A 21,396-nucleotide genomic window follows, 5' to 3' on the forward strand; every position below is an offset into this window, starting at 1 on the left:
CTATTATGTTTTTTAAGTACCTATACATAAATACTGATGCAGAGTTTAAAGTTTAATAGGAAAACTGTCTTACGTTCATCTGTGAAATGTACACCATCTCTTTTTTAATTACTTTGTCACTCCCCTCTCTTTCTCAAGGAGTTCCTGATGGTTTAGTAAAGGTGACATTTTTTTTTTTTTTTTTTTTTTAAACCCATTGGGCGCACTCTAAAAAAAAAAAAAGAAATAGATTGTAAAAAACAAGTTGTGGTGTTTTGATTTTAGGTGGCTCTAAAAAGAGCCCTTGAGTTAATGTAGGAACAGAGGAAGAGAAAAACGAAAAAAAAAAAAATAAGAAAATTATGGCCTCTCGCAAGGATGCTCCTCAAATTTTCTTTGAATGAGATCAATACTGCTCTCACCCAAAGTAATAAGACGACCACAATCCATGCAGTGAGTACTCATCCTCAAAAAACAAGGACGAATATCCAGAGGTGTGGTAGAAGGTGAAGGCACCACTGCAGAAGAAGTGCTTGCCTGAGCTGCCGAAGATGTGCTCGGCTGAGCTGCTGCAGATGTCGTCGGTTGAGCAGGTGGAGGGTTTGCTCCAGAAGCTCGACGAAAAGTCACTGGATGCATTTTCTCAACGTGTCTTGTCATAGTATGAATACTAAAAGAATACTTCTTGTTAGGATTCCCACGTGACAAGACGCACTGACACAGTTTGCAGGTGACCTTTGGTGCATTCACCTTCTTTTGTCCCTCTGGAAAAGTGAAAAACTGCCATATAAAGGAGCTTTTCTCCTTCCTCTGCCTCTGTCTCTCAAGAGTGTCCTGCTCACTCTCAGAAGGAGGCTGCTGCTCTGCCATTGTATCTCAACACACAGATTAGATCCTTCTCCTAGGGAATCAGAACTAACAATGAGGGGGGTGGGTGTGATTTTGGAAGAATCTGGAACTGAAAGTACTTTGAACCAATGAAAAGTGATGTTTCTGGATCACATGACTTGCCATGAGGGGATTGGGTGTGGTGTTGAAACAATCTGAAACTGAAAGTAATGAAAACCAATTAGAAGTGTTGTTTTATTCATCACATATCCCGACGTGCGCGCACCGAGCAAGCTCCCAGCGCGCACGGTACAATTACTCATGCGCGAACGCGTATGCGCGCATGCGCTTACGTACTATGCGCGTACGTAATGCGCATACGCAGCACGCGCGTATGCGTAAACGTCAGTGCGCGTAGTCTACGTGTATACGGAAGTATATCGCATGGAGTACGTATGACGTACGTAAGCGTGCGTACGTACGCATGCGTACTAGGTGCGCGCTCTGAGCGCGCAGTAATACGTATGTATGCGTATGTAAATAACGTATGCCGGAATTCATGAAAAATGTACGCAAACGTACTAGGAGCGCGCTCTGAGCGCGCACCCCAAGAATTTATATAAAAAAAAAAAAAAGTGGACATAACTTAATAGAAGATATTAACTATGCTGTTCAACTTTAAATTAAAAAAACTTTAAAAAAAAAAGCCACACAAGGATATAGATAATATATAAATGTATACATAGGGAAGTTTTTTAAAAAGAAATATTTCAAAAATATAAAAAATAAAAAAATTAGCATTTAAAAAACCATTGAAATTCACTGAAAAAACCATAGATTTCACACACGTTATAGTTAGAAATTAGCATTTAAAAAACCTTGCAAATTCACTGAAAAAAACAGAGGTTTCACACACGTTATAGTTAGCTGGACATTATACTCGCAAAAAACTAATGAAATTCCCCCGTTATAGTTAGTTCAGCTAACTATAACTCGCGCACCCGCAATCCACTGCTGATGACGTCACATATTACATCACTCATGACATGGTCAGTGACATCACTGATGACATCACTGATGACATCTCAAATGACATCACTTATGACATCACTAATGATGTCATCTGTGTGATAGAGTAGCACATCTTCTCACACAATATTATAACCTTTGAAACACCGACAAAAAATTTAAGAGTTCCATTCTCAAAACCATACATACTGCAATACCAATAACTACATACCCAATTATTAACTCTTAGGTCAACATACACCTCCACACACTCACCTGTACAGTCACTCATACTTACAGTCACTTCATACAAAAGTGTCATATGAATTTATACACACACACAAATAGACACTCACACACTACAAATCATCCATAGAGATGCTCTCACACTTACTCAATTATGCAAATAATCACACTCCCATTTACTCACCTAGGCAGTGAAACACACTCAAGTTCACTTACTCATAAAAATAGTATCACATTCTTACGCTCTTATACAATCATTTATGCAAGCACACACTCATCCATACAGCCACTCTCACGATCACACACTCTCACATATACCCACTTATATTCTCTTACACGCATAAATACTGCCTTTCATATATGTAGTTAGTCACATATGTACCATTGAGATATACATGCAATCCCTAACACACCCATACATACACTCACCCAACCATACAGTCCATCACAGATGCACTCTTAAAACCATGCACCCATAGAATCACCCACTCACACATCTATATCCAGAGTCACACACACCCTACTTACACAAACACTTATGAACCCATACAGATACTCACACAAACAATCAATAACTCATATAGACACTCATATAGCTGTTCTCAAAACCATGCAGCCACTTATACACCAACATACAGACACATACACACATTTACACAGTTTAGTCACTAGTCTGCAGTAAGATACATTTAATGACTAACTTAAAGAATCATGTTAAGCACCACAGAAAATCATCCATTTACACACTTGTACACCCACTCATTCTTAAACAGGCCTTTCCCTATATATATTAAACATATTAACATTTTTCTAAAGCACATACTCACTAGATGATGTCATTAGTGATGTCATCAGTGATGTCATTTGAGATGTCATCAGTGATGTCATCAGTGATGTCACTGACCATGTCATGAGTGATGTAATATGTGACGTCATCAGCAGTGGATTGCGGGTGCGCGAGTTATAGTTAGCTGAACTAACTATAAGAGGGGAATTTCATTGGTTTTTTGCGAGTAAAATGTCCAGCTAACTATAACGTGTCTGAAACCTCTGTTTTTTTCAGTGAATATATATATATATATATATATATATATACACATATGGTTGCAGGTAGGTAGTTATAGTTAGGATGAAGTTTCCATAGGAAAGTGTTTTTTTCATTTGCCAATAACTTGTGTCATTTGACGAATCCTTGTAAACTTTCTGAAACTAGTTTACCATTCACTTCAGCTGCTATCTTAAAAATGTCGGGGTTATCCATCATGCTGGGGCAGAGAAAAAAGACATGTCCCAAAATGCATATTCCCCATGTCAATTTCCTTAGGAACTGTAGACTAGGCCTGGGCGGTAAATTCCGTTCCGCTCGTGGAATTTGCGGAATTTCGGTAATTTCGCGTTCCGCGGAGAACGCGAAATTGCCCAAAATTCTGCTTTCCGCGACTTCGCGAAATTTTTTCTTGTTCGCATTCTCAAAATGCGTGTTTGCAAGATATTTCTCCCCGAGCACGCAAACAGCAACTGTGAACAGGAAAAAAGCATCGCGAACATGCAATTCCGCATGTTCGCGGAATTTCTGCATGTTCGCGGAGATTTTTTACCGTTTCGCGGAGATTTGCGTAACGCGATTACGCAAATTCCGCCCACCCCTACTGTAGACACGGCTACAGCCTGAATTGCTGAACGGAATTGCACCAAATTTGGCAGAAAGGTAGATGTTGGTTCAAAGAAGTGTCTTCTTGTGATTTGGTGTAAATCTGTTCAGTAGTTTTTGAAACATTCAAGACAATTCTAATTTGGATATATAGGGATGTGGAGGCTCCACAACCCCTCCCAACTTGAGCTGAGATCTAATTGGCTGCCAACACCAGGAAGTGTTGGCAGCCAACTTGTGACTCGGCTTGAACCAAGTCACAGAAAAACTGTAAGGGACCTCACACTGGATCCACAGCTCCCGTTGAAAAAATAAAATAAAAAATAAAGCGCCGTCTCCCGCACTTAAAGGCTGATTACGATGTCATCCGGGAAGGCTCCGAATGGCATTCAATTCATCCAAATCTGATTTGAAACCTGTCTCTCCGACTGACTCAGACATTTTTCCTAATGAGCGATTATGATGGCTGGAATGCGTTTGGACTGTCTGACTCGGTTCTGAAAAGCATTGGGAGTAACGGTGTCGATCGGGGCCGAATCGTAGAGGTCTATGGACTACGTTTCCAGCCGGGCGATTAGGATGCCAGATTTGGACACCTTTTCTGGATCAGTTGTTCCGAGATGGATTGCCTGTCAAAATCTGAATTTGGGGGCCCAAAGCAGGCCCCCCTTCACCTGGGGCACTCCAAATCAGGCCAGTGGGGGTACCCATGGGTCACCTCTTCCCATGATGCACAGTGTGACAGGCACGATGGGGTGCCCGCTATAGGATGCAAGGTTTTCCCTCAACAACCCCGTTTGTCAATGGAAGCCTGTGTACCCATTGAAGTAAATGGAAATCCGAACGATGTTGGGAAGCATCGTAATCTGTCATTCGGACTCACAGAACCCGATTCGTTCAGAAACGATTCTGAAACTGATTCAGTTGGAAGAAATTCCTAACAAGATCGTAATGTGCTCCCTAGTTTCTAATCGGCCCTGGGTGGGTTAGGTCCTGGGGCTTTTTGATTCCCCAGGGACCACCACCTCTGCAGGGCTTAGTGATTTATAAATGGGAGGTTCCTCTTGGACCCTCCAGGCCCGGGGATCACCAATTCACCGGGCATTATCTTTAAACAATGTGGGGGCATGTGCAACCACTAACAGACCCAGTCATACACTCACACACCTACTCACAGATCCACTCACACACTCATGCACTCACTCACAGACCCACTCAGAGACTCACACACCCACTGACAGACACACTCATATACTCATGCACCCACTGACCGATCCATTCAAGCACTCATTCACCAACTCACAGACCCACTCAGAAACTCAAACACACTCACAAAAACCACTCACAGACTCACTGAGAGACTCATGCACCCACTCACAGATCCACTCAGAGACTCACACACCCATTCAAAGACCCACTCAGACACTCCTGTTTCCATTCACAGGCCCACTCAGAGATTCTTACACTCACTTACAGATCCACTCAGCATCATGCACCCACTGACTGACCCAGTCAGAGACTCATACATCCACTCACAGACCTTCAAAGACACTGATGCACTAACTTACAGTCCCAGTCAGAGACACATGCTGTCACTCACAAACCGACTGATAGACTCATGTACTCACTCACAGACCCACACACCCACTCACAGACCAACTTAGACACTCAGGCACCCACTCACAGACCTAATCTGATATTCACACACCCTCTGAAACACCCACTCAGACACTAAAACCCACTTACTGAAACACTCATGCACTCACTCACATATTCACTGTCAAAGGTTAGTGGTTACATTTAGGAAATAAAATTTCAAAAAACCTGAGGAATTTACTTAAATAAAAACAAAGGCTACAGGGACATTATTGTTAGCAAACAACTTTAAAAAACCGTAGAAATTGGCAGGAGGTCAGCAGCGGCCACCCCATGTCCTGCTGCTGACATCTGTGGAATTGGCTTTTCCTGGCCCCATCCTCCTCCTCCGCCAGACGCCGGGCATTTGTCTCCACATGCGGAGCTCCAGGGGAGATGGATCGGTAAAACTGAAAGAGCCGGCAGCAAGGCTAAACGAGTCTCGGAAATTGCCATATAGGTTTTTCTTGACCTGCAGGGTGTTGAGGGGTGTTGATGGATTTGGAAAGCTGAAGAAGCAGGCGGTATGGCCAAAAAGCCTCAGGAGCTTCCACTCAGGTCTGGCTGCATGTATGGTACCTAGAGGTTTGGCCAAATCCAACTATTCATGATTGTATAGTTTTCTCAAAAGGAGGTGGCAAGGCGATCCTCAAGGTATGTGCTCCTTGCTGATTTTTGCTTAAAGGGGTCTTGCCTGTCATTAAATACTCTGCAGCGTTAGTGATTTGTATTAGTGGACGATATGCGCCCTACTGTCATGTGACAACTTTGTACTAAAATTGCTTCTCCAGTCCCTCCTGTCCCCCTAAAACAATGTAAGAAAGCTTCTCAAAGCAGAGTTGCCAGATGGTGAAATAAACAGATGGAGATTCCGGCAGATGCTCAGTTTTTATTTCCAATCCTGGCAAGACACTGGAAGAGGAGGGCAGGGGTGCAGCTGGTGGTTAACTCTTGCACAAGTTAAGCATGGTAGGGGTTCAAGCAGAAGCAGTAAGCACTTACTTTTCAATTTCTAGCAGCTCATAGAACTTAACCCCTTCTCCAGCTCCAGCTCCTCCTCTGACTCTACTGAGTGCAAATGTGGAGTCGGATAAAAATGAAGAGCTGGCTTTCTCAAAAAGTTAAAACTTTTCTTTTATTTCAAAAGTTAGTGAATAAGCCAGCCTGTGCAGAGGGCCATGCTATGGCCAGAATGGGGTTGACGCCAGGCGGCTCCTATGGCAAAATGACATCAGCTGGATCAATGCCATTAACAACTGAGGGGGGGCAAAGCCTGAGTGCAGCGCTGCAGCGGTCCTCCTGATCGCAGATGAACTCCCTTCTTGGCCCTCTGCAGTACAGAGTTTTTACTCTGAAATGTGTTCCACTCTTGAGCCTAATGCTCCCTTGCAAGTAACCCGCCTTGAAAACTTCAGCTTTCCACAGGAGTTTCTGCCAAACTATGTTATAAAGTTGCTTGATACAATTCTGGTGGAGATTTGCGGGCTAAAGGTACAGCAATCTTTGGACATGGAGTCATTAAATCAAAGATTTACTAAGATGGAGGAAACCTTGCTGGACCTCCCAAAACAGCTACAAGCAGCTGAGCAAAGAATCTCAGATATTGAAGATAAACTAGAGTTTCTGCAATCTCGTTCTACACCTAATTTTGCGAAAATCGCGGAACAGGAGTTAAAATTAGAATCACTCGAAATCATCCCAGATGCTCCAGTCTCAGTGAAAAAAACGAGTGGATCAAAGTTATTTTTTCTTTATACTTAGTTATGTTCTTTTTTTCATTTTTCTATATTCAAGCTTCCATGTATTTTGTGCGGTGAAAAGCTGTACATCTATAACAAATGGATAGTATCAAAATAATCTCATGCCATGCGAATGGATTGTTGAATTCTAGAAAAGCAAGCGCAATGTTGACTTGCTTGTTGTCCTCTTCTCCTCAGGTTTTGTTCATTCAGGAAAATCATTTTAAGTCAAACAAACCTAAATTGATTCTTCCTAAGGGGTATAATCAAGTTTATTGTGATTCCTCAAATATGTCTGTTCGCAGGGTGGCTATAATGTTTTCTAATAACTGTAACTGTGAATACTATTCAGGATATCCGCCTAGATACTTCAAATCCAGCCAAAAAGCAATTAAAACCCAAATCAACTAGATTGATCAGCAGAATGAAACAAGATTTTGTCTTGCTGGATCCTTGGCGTCAAAGTCAATTAGGGCAGTTACACCATACGTGCTATTCCCTTAGGTATAAGGCTGCCTCCCAAATAGATTTTTTTTAATTGACAACTTGCTAATCAGAGGGTAGTCTGATATTATTTCTAACTTCTTTTTCGATCATTCAGTTATCTCCACAATAATTCATTTGAACGAAATGCGGTCTAGAAATATTAAGCGGTGGTACTTTGATAAATTTCTTCTTGAAGATGTGGACTGGATTGCAGTAATGCAGCCTTTTATCAAGCAGTTCTTTGACATCAATGAGAATTCTGCCCCTGTATTTTTTATGTGGGAGGCTCTCAAAACAACCTTCAGAGGCCAGGTAATAGTATATACATCTGTGGCGAGAAAACTACGATCTTATGAGATACTTTTGCTACTGTCAACAGTTGAAAAATCTAGAGCTAGCTTAAAGAAGGCTAGATCAGAGTCTCAAAAAACAGCCTCTCTCCAAGACCTAGCGGCAGCTAAAGATAAGTTGAGGCATTTTTTTTGTTTAAAGGCAATCAAGGCTTATAAATAAAAATTCTATGAGGAAAGTCAACACATAGGACGATATTTGGCCTGGGCTACAAAAATCCAAAATAGTCAAAATGTTGTCACTCAGATCAGAGATCCGGATACGGGTGTAGTTGTAGACTCAAAAGATAAAATTGCCAATTTTTTTCTGCGACATTTTAAAACTATTTATAAGGAAACGCAGGAAATCAGCATAGCTTCACTCACTCAATATTTTGAATCTATATAATTGCCCTGTATCTCAAAGAGCATGAGCAATTTCCACGATAAACCCATCTCACAAACCGAAGTCAGTAATGTGTGAAAGACTATAGCAAATGCAAAAGCTGCAGGTAATGACAGCATTCCCACTGAAGTTTTTAAGACCTCCGAGCTCTTGCGTATGCCCTTTCTCACTAACTTTTATAATCTGATGAAAACTATTGAGCCTATATTTGAAAGCTTTGAAGAAGAGGTGGTGGTTTGCTTTCTTAAAAAGGATAAGGATCCTAGGGATCCCAGGGCATACGCCCTATTAGTTTATTAAATATAGAATATAAAATATTTATGAAAATGTGGGCTTCAAGGCTTGCTCCGTGTGCACAACAGGTGGTCCATCAGGATCAGGCAGGTTTCATACCTCATAGATCTATGGCCTCCAATACCTATTTTTTAACACAAGCAATCGATTTCCTGTCAGTCAACAAGGTTAATGCAGCGATCTTAATGCTGGATGCAGAAAAAGCATTTGACCTTGTTGACTGACAGGCCTTGCTCTTTGTATTATAAAAATTTGGTCTCCCAGATCAGTTGATTAAAATGTTAAAAGAGCTATATATAGGTTCAGAAGTGAAATTTTTGATAAATAAAGAAGAGGCTGGCGTAGTCAGTATCAGGCGCGGGATTAAACAGAGATTTCCGCTGTACCCTCTTCTATTCTCACTTTTTATAAAACCTTTGGCAATACAATTTCCTTCAGATTGTGCCTCTTTTAGCGGCCATGCCAAAGATTAAATTATTTGCAGATTATATTATTCTTTACCTATCAGTGGAGTCATCTAATATTCTTAATACATTTGATGAAATAACAGCATTTACACAAATAGATGGGTATAGGCTAAATCAAGCAAAGACCAAGGTGCTCTGGTTTAATTCACCTGTTGCATTGTTCCTTTTCTTCCTCAACAGGTAACAGCTAAACCTATAAGGCATCTAGGCTTATTTGTGACTAGCCATCATGATCAATTATTTATGCTAAACTATGGAAGCACACTTAACAAAGTTAAGATGCGATTAGATAGATGGTCTCTTCTTCCTTTAACTTGAATAGGTCGGGTGTCCCTGGTTAAAATGTCTATTTTAGCACTATTTTTATTTTTGTTTATCCACCACCCTATTAAAATATTTATTTTTTTGAGGTACATAAATTAATTGGAAATTTTATTTCAGCAAATAAAGAACCAAGATCTTCTCTAGCAATTTTAGAGCTAGATCCGACTCGGGGGGGCTCGTCCTCCCAAATATTGAGCTCTAATATCATGCAGCATTATGGAATTTTTTGGTTCAGCTTCCAATGATAACATCTAAATTTGAAAATTTCATGTTAAGTACAATGTTATCAGGGAGTGCAATTAAATTACCTGTTTTTCTTCGTTCCCTGAAATTACCCCAAAAATCTAGTTACAAGACAATTTCAAATTTAATTTATCGTATACAAGTATTCTTCAAGGTACATAAAATTCCTAGATATCATTTACAGTTTAAAATTGATGATTGACAGGTTTCCGGTTCACAGCCTATCCGGGGGTCCCTGCAACTATGGAAAGAGGCGGGCTTTGAATGCTTGGGGTAATTCAAATAGTTGTAGGAGGTTTGTACCCCTTAATCATGGTATGACTTCACTTAATTTCCCAGGCCCCAGAGGCCACGTCTTTTGAATGGCAGAATATATTTGCATGAACGCTTTTGAAGAATCCTGCCTTGAAAAAGCCCTCAACACACACAAAGAGGGCCAAGAGGAGGTTTAAGGATCAACATGGGCACGCTCCCCACTCCAAGAATCAACTCACAAAAGAGCCCACGGGTCCAACTTGTGTAAAAATATTTGAATGTGATACACAATACTCACTCAAAAAAACAAACCAACTGGACAGGGGAAGGTATCCCTTTTAAGGACGACTTCCCTCACACACCATAGGTATCATGCTTCATCATAGGGGTGCCTCCTCGCATTAGGAATCTAGTCCTAACGCGGTCCCCAACCCCCTCTCTATGAGGGAGGAGCTCAGATCCGGCTGGATGGACGCCCTGGCATCCCTGAGCCTGTATTTAGGTGGGGTAGCGTTTGTACCTTTAGCAAAATAGCCCCGGACAGATGCGGTAACTATACTGACCTAATTTGGTTGTAGCGGTGAATCCTACTGAACACAGTAAACTCTGGTTCAATATATACCACCCTCTTATTTTCTTCTTATTTACTTTCACTAGTTGCAGTAGCTGTTATTTCTTTGGATTCGGACGAAGGGCTAGATACTTCTAGAGGTCACCAAGGGCCGACACATGTTGATCCCTCTGATGCAGCTGTCTTGAATCTTGACAGTCTCATCATCCGGCTCATTGTTGTTTTTAATCCTGCCATAGGGTAGCTAAATAAAGCTTTGCTGGCTAGCTCTATATGCAGTTTTAGTCCACTCTCACGTTAGCATTGCATTTTTTCACTCATCCACACACCAAGCTCATATAGGGTTTTTAATAAAACCCATGTGCTCAAATTGAAAAAACATCTCTGAGCTCCTCCCTCATAGAGAGGGGGTTGTAGCCCGCGTAAGGACTAGGTTCCTAACGCGAGGAGGCACCCTTGTGATGATGCATTGCACCTATGTTGTGTGAGGGGAGTCGTCCTTAAAAGGGATACCTTCCCCTGTCCAGTTAGTTTCTTTTTTTGAGTGAGTTTTGTATATCGCATTCGAATATTCGAAAAAGCCCTCAGCCAACCGGCCACCGGGCGAAACACATGTCGGCTTACCATGTTCAACTAAGACAATAAAGAAGTAGCAACCACTGTTTAACAAAACACAATTCTTGGATATTATTTCTGATAAAAGACTGAACAAGATGTTCCCGGCTTCCTCAGAGTATTGATTTAGATGCAGGGATCCAGAGATAGGGTCTTGGAATCATATTTTTTTAATTTTTGTGATCTATATCAATTTTGGTCCAATGTATTTCAAAGGATTCATCAATCATTAGCATTAACAGTCTACATTAACCCTTCTCTTAAATTAGTCTTGATTGGTTTTTCAATAGAGGTCCAGCACTTGTCAAAATATCAGCAATATTTTTGCTCTATAGCTATAGCAGTTGCCAGGTCCTTAATTCTCCAAAATTGGAAGTCCGATAAGATACCTTTGATTTATCATTGGTACGAGAAGATGGTTGAGACATATATCTGGAAGAAAGCATGCGTCAAATGTATAGGGTTCCTTCTCAGATTTGCAGCGATTAACAATTTAATTTAGATTGCTTGGTGGCACTCACCCTCTAATGCTCATTAATCTTTTTTCCTCTGAAGGTCTAATCTCTTTTAGATGGCAACTAGTTTTTGTATAAATATGATTTTTTTTGCTTTTGATCCAAGTGTCACCTAGATTAAGTTGCTGCTATGGATGTAATTTATAATGGCTGCTTCTCTTTTTTCCTATGTTTGCGATATTTGCTCTCTAGCCCTAGTTGTATTGTTAGCGCTTTATTTTCATCGCACACGCACTTTACTCATGTATCAATTGCTTCATTGGACAGATATGTTTCATGAAATTATGTCTTTTTTTCTGCATCAATTGTATTGTTGAAATCCACTCAATAAAAAATATATTTTAAAAAAACTAGAAATTCAATAAAAAAACAAAGGCTACAGGGACGTTATAGTTAGGAAACAACATAACAAAACCTTAGAAATTCGCTGAAATAAACAAAGGTTGCAGGGACGTTATAGTTAGGTAATAGGATTAAGAAAAACCTTAGAAATTCACTGAAAAAATAGAGGTTACAGGGACGTTATGGTTAGGATAAGATTTCGCTTGCACAAAACAAGTAAAATTCATTAGATATAGTTACCTGAGCTAACTATAACTTACACCCCCTCAATGCACTGCTTATGACCTCACATATTACATCATTCATGACATGGTCAGTGACATCACTCAAATGTCAGCTGATGCTGTTGAAAGATTAAAGCTACATACTGCCAAATTTGTGAATGAGACTCATTTCTTTCTTAATAAAGGAGCATGTTTGATGTTAAAGTGGAGGGCAGTACATAAAATTTTAGTGACCCCGAGTTCCACAATACACTTTACCTGTGTCTGTCGGGGAGGTCCATTAGAGAGCAAAAACTATAAAATTTGTGATTTCACAAAGGGTCACCATCATGGTTAATTGATTGCCAGATTTACCTTTATGAAACTAAAATGCATCAGCACTGCAGATGCTGTTGAAAGATTAAAGTAACATACTGCCAAATTTGTGAGTGTGACTCATTTCTTTCTTAAAGAAGGAGCATGTTTGATATGTGTGTTTATAATGTATATACTGTATGTTTGATATATATATATATATGTATATATAATGTATAAAGTTCCTTCTCAGATTTGCAGCGACCTGGACAGGGTCTTTTAACAATTTAAATTAGATTGTTTGGTGGCACTATATATATATACACTCCTTGACTGCCATTATCACTGATGCAAATGTCCTCCCTTTATGTACAGGCATAAGAAGCAGGCGACACAGATCAGCATACCTTAGAGTCCTTTATTTATTTATTTTTATTTCAATCCATTAACAAAGTAGAATTGTGCGATAATGGACAATGCGTGTCAGCCAGAGCCTCACACTAGGCCATAGATTTACATGTATAGAGTGTCTCTTTTGAAAGGGCAAGCCCTTAACCCATCACCATTCAAACTAGAACTATACTGCCACTTTGTAGTCAACTGGTCATACCCAACTTCTACCATTTTTACCCTCTATTTCATGCACTTCGAGGAAAAACGAGGAGACCTACTCCGACAGAAGGCATTTTAAAAACACTTTTCGATACCATGCCTTTGCCTGGTTATGTATATATACATAAAAACATGTACATATATTCACAGGAAAAACTAAGGTTAAAATAATATTATAGTTAAATAAGCTAAAACTGGCTTGTCTTATATTGACATAAACGTAGATATTTCTCTGAAAAAACCTAAGGTTAAGGTTACTTTATAGTATATCTCTCATAACATATTAAATGGCATCATTGATGTTAACTCAAATGATATCATTGATGGCCTTACTGATGAAATCAGTTATAACATCATAGCTGTGCACAATGCAGAGTTACTGAATGAACACATGTAGGTTGATAACATAGATATAGCCTAATCCCTGAAAACTAGTGTCATGGTGCTTTTTAAAAGTTATATGGTGGATCATTTTACAAAAAGAATGGAAGAAGTACTCAATGTTAAACAAGGTGAGGGTTGATTCACCTGCAGAGGTATATTTGTAAATAGGTTGTGGCTTACATCCAAAGCCTGGTCTAATAATCTAAGAGAAAGGCCAAAGTTGCTGTTGACAATACATTAACCACCAGTGTATATCTAGGCACATGCCCTTGCTAAATAGTAATAGAGCAGTATTGACAAATTCTGTAAGCTGTGCGTGTTTATTTCCAGAACTTCACTAAAGATTTTGAGGCATTGCAGAATATAAAATAATGTAGAGTGTAGAGATGCCCCACTAAGATTTGTTTTTTCGCAATACTGTTGTTGAAAGGATGGCTCTAAGGTTGTCTGCTATTTTGCCCATCTCTGTAATGTGTATAGTTTATTTTGCTAAATTACAGAGCCTTGTACTTGGAGCCTGATAATGGCAAATGTATACCTGTCAACCACTTGACTTACTCTTGCAGGTCATGTGATTTCTTTAATAGGGCAATCGAATTAAGGTGAATAGAAAATTGTCCAAAGGTATAGCGTGTTGAAATACTATAAGTCAACAAACCTTACAGGACAGTGTCACAATGAATGGATGCAATAAATGAAGTCATAAGCAGTGCATGGTGGGGTGCAAGTTATAGTTAGCTCAGTAAACTACAACTAGTGAATTTCAGAGGCTTTTTTGTTTTTAAACAGTTTGTTTACCTTATTTCAACACCTAGCTGTAACATCACTGTAGCCTTTGTTTTTTTCCATCTGGGAATAGGTGGAATTTGGTGACTCCGCCTTACTCCTGTAAAATGGAGTTCCAGCCAAATTCTGCCAATCATCGCTTGTCGGAATTCGTTTCCTGAGAAGCTCTAGAAATGCGAACTGGTGACAGCGAGTGAGTTTTGGCATTGCCTAGTGCTTCTTGCATAGATTCTGCCTCTTGAGTAGATTTTCAAAAAAATCAACTTGAATGTCCACGCGGTCTCACTCTGAGCTTTTTGCCCCATTTGAAAATGCTTCAACATGACCATAGGCTAAAAGTATGCCGCCTTGTGGAGCCTTGTCCTGCTATGGCTGAAAGATTTTGATTTCCCAAAAGCCCATAAGTAAAGTCTTGGACCGGGTTGAGTCAACAAACTTACACAACCAAAACAAATCACCCTTGGTGGCCATGAAATACGGCTTGATGATGGTATATCTGAATTTGAGGGACCCTTTCTAGCCACAGCCTTGCTCCATGGCTGGAAGATAGTGATTTCCCTTTCAGAAACAAAGACCAAAGGAAAAAACATTGACTGGGATGACCTGCTAGGTATATACAATCTCCACTCAATTGTGGTCGGCTTGAAATTGTGCCCGATTCCTGGTCAACAACAAACTGTTGATTTTCATTCACGCTTTCATTTTTCTAGGTGCTTTTTGTGTTAAAATTCTCAAAAAAACATATCTTTGGTTTCCCTTATAATTTTTTATTGATGTTGATGTCTTTTTGCTCACTACATTTTTCTTTTCTTTTTTAATTGGTTTGTGAATTTTATTGTTTTGTTCTTTACTTTAAAATAGTTAGTACTGCTTAAAGTTAGCCCCCACCTCTCTGCCACATGGGCCTTAGTTACCAGGGTCTCACCAGTGATTCTCTGAGAACTGTGTTTTGAACTAAACACTTTGGGATCCATTAGGATAACAGGCGGATCACTACCGCCCGTATGGCGGTGGCGATCCGCCCGCCAAAAACCTCCACCCGCTGATAATTTTTCCCCGCCAAATTACCATGGCGGGGGGGACCCCGGCGGACGTGAAGACCGTCCGCCGGTCTGGTAGACACTGCCATCCATATTAGTACGCAGGCAACGCCGCCATGGAAAGGCAGGTGGTGTTTGACATTGGGGGCCTGTGGCGGGCCCCCAGGGAACTTGAGGGGTGAGGGGTGCACACGGGGGGTACCTATGGTACCCCCCTGCAGTTCCATGCACAACATGGCAGGCACCACGCGGTGCCTGCCATGTTGTGCATGGAAGTGCACAACATGCCTTCTTGGCATTGTGGCGGGCGGTGCTGAGAGCACCGCCTGCCGCAATGTCAAGTATGCAGGATGCGCCTGCCAGTGTGGCGGGCGCATCCTAATGTCTGCAAGGGACCCCCGCACCGATGGCGGGCGGTCCCATTCTCCGAGACGATGACGGGCGGACAAAGTCCGCCCGCCATCCTAATGACCCTCATTGTGTTTATTGCATTAGTAGGAGTCACCGCTTTCAAATGAATAACCTAATGTTGACAGGCATTTGCTATTTGATAGAAACGCATTCTTAGAATGTCATATTCTGTCAAAATTGCCTTTTACATGTTTTTTTCTAATGATGTAAATTGACTTAATATTGATAATGGGTAATCTATGCTGGTTTTCCTTTTTTTGTGTTTATAAAGCTTTATTAATTAATAACAGGAGATACAAAATACCAGCAAAATACAAACCGTAGACATAATAAATGGAATACAGAGTATAGCTAGCAATAAAAGCAAAAAGAAAGCTATTTATATTTTTAGAGGTAATAAAGGGGAAAAAGAAGGGGGGAGAGGGAAAAAAGATAATATTCTTACAACTGAGAAATATATGTAATGTAGTACTTCAAATAAATGTCAAAAGTAATCTTATGAGAAACTAGAAAATACAATGTGCCAACAAGTGATTAGAGAGATGAAAGAAAAGAGAAAAAGGCAATTACGGTGGTTTAAAAATTTCAGAATGTAAACAAGATTTGTTTGCTATTACATTTTTATCTAAATATAGAGGAAGTGGCATCCAAAATAGATCTCTATTAATCATTGGTTTACAAGAGGAGGCAAAAGCAATATCTAGTCGATGAAAATGGCATAAATTATTCCACCAGTGCTGAACGGAAAGTTTTTTCAGATTTTTCCAATTGAGTGATATTTGTTGAAAAGCTAAAGCCAGCATAAGGTTGAAAAGAACAAGTACATGATTAGGTAACTTCAAAAGAGTCTAGTAAGCTTCCAAAGATAAGGATGAGATTAGAAAAGGGAGTGTGAATGTGAAAAATGTCAGACATATGGGACAAAATATTTCTCCAGAAACAAATAACAGGAGGACAAAGAAAAAGTAGGTGCATGATGTCAGCTTCGGGGGAGCAACAAGTCCAACAATTTGTGTCCATAGAAGTGTGAGAAAGTAGCTATAGAAGTAGGGGTGAAGTAAAGCCTATGGCAGAGAAAGAACATAGATTGAGTGACAGAGGGTGATCTAGAATGTTTTAGAGAACGGGACCAGAAATTGTCCCAGAAATTGGTGCTCAATTCACATCCCAGATCAAGCTCCCAGGCAAGTTCTACTTTACTCTTAGGGCGATCCGGATTGGGAGATACGATGAGTTTATAAATCAATGAGGCCTTAGGAAGAGTAATCAGAATCTTAAGGAGAGGGTTTTCTCTTAAGGAAGAGGAAGTGGAAGGAAGAGAATAGGAGATGTCAAGAATTACTGCCATTAGAGTAGAACATTTCTGCAAGAAGGAGCGAAGACAGTCAAATTTGGACTGGAAATAAGGAAAAGAGCAAGCAGTTAAACCATCAAATAGGTCATTAACCCAAGTTATACCTTTTCATCACCAGGAATTCCAAAACATAGTTCTATTGTTAATAGTAATGAGGGAATTATGCCTTAGTGGTGAACATTAAAAAGATTCCTTGGAAACAATCTTTGGTTGAGTCAAAGGTTTCAATAAAGAACAAGTATGCCTAAATAAGGGGAAGGAGGAGATTTGGCTGAAAAGGCCAGGACTTCTTTCATAGAAAAAGGTAAAAGCACAGAACGTTCAATAGTGAACCATAAAGGTGTAAAAGGGGAGGGATCAGAGAAAAGCCATTTGGAGGCTTGGCGGAGACAAAAGGCTTTATGATAAGTACGAAAGTCAGGGAAATTAATACCCCAATTGGATTTTGTCTTACGAAGAAGAGGTAAGGATATTCTAGCTTTTTTATTATTCCAAGGAAATTTGGAAAGGCGAGAGTCAATCTTCTTAAAATAAGAAGAAGGGAAATGAATAGGAAGCATAGATAAAGTATTAAGTAAAATGGGAGTGATCATCATGGGGAAGTGTGTCTTTTGGCAGACACACTGGTGCAGGGTCACCCTTTGTCCACGGGTTCAATCAAGTAAGGAGAATCGACACTGAAGTGAAGTAAGAATCAGGCAATTTATTAACACTCGTGAGCGGGACCTCATCCAACAAGCACCAAGGGATACTCAAGGAGGAAGCACACCAAGCAATGATTACATGGGTTTTTATAGAAAAAGATCCCGAACAGGGGACGCCCTTTGGTGTAAATAGAGCTTGAGAAAGACACACACACAATGAGGTAATACAAACACCAACACACTTGGGGTTTAAGCAACTATGAGTCTTGGAGCTGCATAACAAGATAGGCTATCTATGTACACTCTATTCATGGCTTTACTATTGACAGGAAACTCCGAGCAGACGCCAGCTGTTCTTTTGTGCTGCTTCTGCATGTACACATATCTCACAATACCCCAAACTGGTTTCTTTACACACAATTGTGCAGGGGGAGTACCGAGGACAGAGCAGGGGCTGGCAGAGGACAGAAAAAATGGATGACGCATAGGTCAACACAGCAAAGAGAAGAAGTCGCGTTTTGTACATTTTAACAGTCCTTCCTTTTTAGCTTATGCTAATCCATTTTCCAAAGCACATATATTAGTCCTGAATATCAGTCATCATAAGTTCATTAATTTCCTGTTGCACCATCATTTGTTTATTCAATGCATGGACGTTAACTGGAGGAAGCTTGACATTGGTGCAGGCAGTCATGCAAATCGTACATATCATAGGGGCACACTGAATACAACAACAGCAGGTAAGAAAGATGGCTCCTATTATCACTATTACCATCAATATTTTCCAACCCCAAGTGGAAAGCATACCCCAAAACCATTCTGACCAAGTCCATGTTCCTTTGTCCTGGTGTATTTCTGCAGCTATTTTATGTAGTTTGGAAATAGCATCATACACCGAAGGGGCATTATCAGGAACATACACACAACAACTACTTCCTATGATGTGGCATGCCCTGCTCCGATCAGCCAGTAATACATCTAGAACCATCTGATTTTGCAAAGCCACAATCCTGGTATTTTGGAGCTCCTCTGTGATATTTCCAAGGGCTGCCACTGTCTGATTGGTCACTGCCTCTACCACTTGAGTCAGGCCTCTTATTTTTCTGCTATTTACTATTGGACCAATAAAGAAAAAGAATCCCAAATTTAGTCAACCTACTGCTGTAATGAAGTCAGTTTGATCCACCTCATCATTCTCTATAGTTCCTTTTAAATCGATTTAGGGAAGAGTCATTAAATAATCGTCGATCCTTGTGATAGGATGCAGGGGCCATGAACACAGGAGGAAGCAGGAAGGACACATAGCATATTCCAGACCATCCACTTGGCAAGTGAAAATAGCCTTTATTTGAACAAATAAAATAAGTGTTGTGAGATGCTAGAAAACTGCCTTTGTTTGTTCCTGTTATGTTTAGTACTGTAATGCAATCACTTTTCCCCACAGGGGTACTGCCGACACTGCTTACATAAAGGGGGGCTCGCTCTCTTGTGACAACGATGACAGGAGGCCCATTCCCCTTGGCTGTTCGGGTGTTGGGAAAGACGTACCCTGTGGTGGAATTTCCTTTGCTGTATTCCTCCATTTCACACATAGTCCCTTTAGCCTGTGGGTTACCATCATCATTAGAGTAACATGCCTTATTCAATTGTGCATTAAGTCCCCCCACATGATCTGTGGTAGCATTGTTAACCTCAGAGGCCCACAAAAGTTCAAACCATGCTCTACAGAAACCATTATGGGAAAATTGTAGGGGAATGAGGGGCATTCCTCCCTTCCTCTGGTGGGCTGGCAACATTCCACATACCCAGCACTTGGTAGTATTTGTAGCATTATGAGTATGATGTAACATCTGTATGAAAGTGTTATTTTTGTACGACAATCAATGCTTCCGCTCATGGTAGGGGAGGGTAAAGTAATAATGTTCCGAGGGGGCAGGAGTGGTTGTAGCAGACAGTGAGTTTTGAGCTGAGGCTACCTCCTCGACTATCCATAGTGCTGCCGCCAATATTACTAACAGAATAATCAGGACCACCATGCACATGGTCTTGTCCTTCGTTCCCCATTTGGATATTAATGTATTCATTTTTCTTGATGGTACTAACACAACTACATGTCAGAGAGAGACCCAGATATCACTGAGCACATATCACAACCCGCACTGAACCTATTTCAGCCGATTCTGTGATCCCACTGTGCCACAGCCGAACCGTCCCACTAATTGGGAGCAGGTTCTCCGGTATCTCTATCTGCTCCTTCCCTTCCTTGGTCATAGATCGTACCTTGTTACAGCAGGAGTAGTCTTATCAGAGAACATAAGTTCTTCATTTGTAGGGGCAATGTTCTTCTGGGTTTGCAGTATCTCTTTAGAATTGACTCTGCCTTCTGGTTGGAGAACAGTTTCTGGTATCCTCTTGCAGTGTGAGGCGTAGATCCAGTTCTTCCTATTGGTGATGCGGACAGCGGTCTGAGTTGCAAGCAGGACTTGCTCGGGGCCCTTCCAGCGGGGTTCCAAATTCTTGAAGCGTTGAAAATTCTTTGTTAATACAAAATCGCAAGGTTGAAGACGGTGGGTTAGACCTTCTGAATTGTCAGGTATGGCTTCATGTACCTTTTGGTGGATTAGAGTCAATTTTTCAGTTAAGTTTTGTAAATAATCACTGAGAACGGGGTACTGTCCTTCTTTTATTGCATTTGGTCTTGGAGGTCCACACACATTGATAGGCCTCCTGAACACTATCTCATAAGGAGAGAGACCAATCTTACTATGTGGGATGGAACAAACTGATAACAGGGCTAGGAGCAAGGCATCTGGCCATTTAAGGCCTGTTGTTGTCTGTATTTTAGCAAGTTTAAGCTTCAGGGTGGCATTGGAGTGCTCTACAAGTCCCACTGCCTGTGGGTAATTGGCAGCATGAAACTTCTGTTTTATTTATTTAGTGTTTTATAGAGCGCGAACCAGACCTGTAAGGGTATCAGAGCGCTTTACAGTAGTAACAGGTGAGATACAAGGACATAGGAGGGGAGAGAGCCAAAGGGATAGGGACAGGTAGATACAATATATTGGTAAAGCAAACAATCATAATACCCGGATACATTTTGGGGTAAGAACAAGTCGATACATTAAGCTAGAGAAAGCAGTCTCAACACCCGGGAGGTTTGTTTGGAAGTGCCGGGTGGGTATCATAAGGAGAAAGGGCCCAGGGATAGTGCCGTAGCAATAGGTGAAGCCAGGTTACGGAGGTGATTGTAATATGAGCGCTAGGAGAGGAATTTGCCCATTATGAAAGTTATGGCCTCCTTTTTGAAGTGTGCTAGAGACAATATTCTTCTGATGGCAGGTGGGAGTGAGTTCCATATTCTTGGGGTAGCCCCAGAGAAGGCCCGATTGCACGTTTTTTTCCTGAACCGTGCAGGTTGGAGCAAATGGTCTCTGGCAGACCGGGAATTTCTGGCTCCTCCATATATCACGAGTTTCTGGGCGAGAAATGCAGGGAACTTGGAGTAAAGAGCCTTGTGGGTGATGCAAACCAGCTTAAATTGGATTCTGGCCTCAAGAGGAAGCCAGTTCAGAGCTTTAAGGTGGGGCGAGATATGGTCAAACTTCTTAGAGCCAGTTAGAAGTCTGGCGGCAGCATTGAGGCAGGCTTTCAAGGGTGCCAGAGAGATCTTGGGTAGGCCTGTGAGGGTGGAGCAACCATATTCTAGCCTAGCGA

The sequence above is a fragment of the Triturus cristatus genome, chromosome 5_2 (genome assembly GCF_964204655.1).
Source record: "Triturus cristatus chromosome 5_2, aTriCri1.1, whole genome shotgun sequence".
NCBI lineage: Eukaryota > Metazoa > Chordata > Amphibia > Caudata > Salamandridae > Triturus > Triturus cristatus.